The sequence below is a fragment of the Scophthalmus maximus genome, chromosome 19 (genome assembly GCF_022379125.1).
Source record: "Scophthalmus maximus strain ysfricsl-2021 chromosome 19, ASM2237912v1, whole genome shotgun sequence".
Classification (NCBI taxonomy): Eukaryota; Metazoa; Chordata; class Actinopteri; order Pleuronectiformes; family Scophthalmidae; genus Scophthalmus; species Scophthalmus maximus.
The window spans coordinates 14,763,786-14,764,052 of record NC_061533.1 but is presented as its reverse complement, the minus strand read 5'-3'; positions in this window follow the sequence as shown (position 1 = coordinate 14,764,052).

Genomic DNA, 267 nt, shown 5'->3' with positions numbered 1-267 from the left:
CTCCCTCTCCCGTCTCCAGTCGCCGAGCAGACATGGCCAAGTGAACACAGAGCGCCGGTTCGATCCATGACATCTTCAATCCATTACTCTGAGAAACCGGGACTTTTATTTATTTATTTATTTATTTTATTTTTCATTGAACAAAGATCATATACAGAATATTTGGCATTAAGATCTTAGTATTAACCCCTACAAAGCAAAATAAATAATGACGTGAAATAAATAATATGCTTAATAAATAAGGATAAAATAATATAATAATAATAA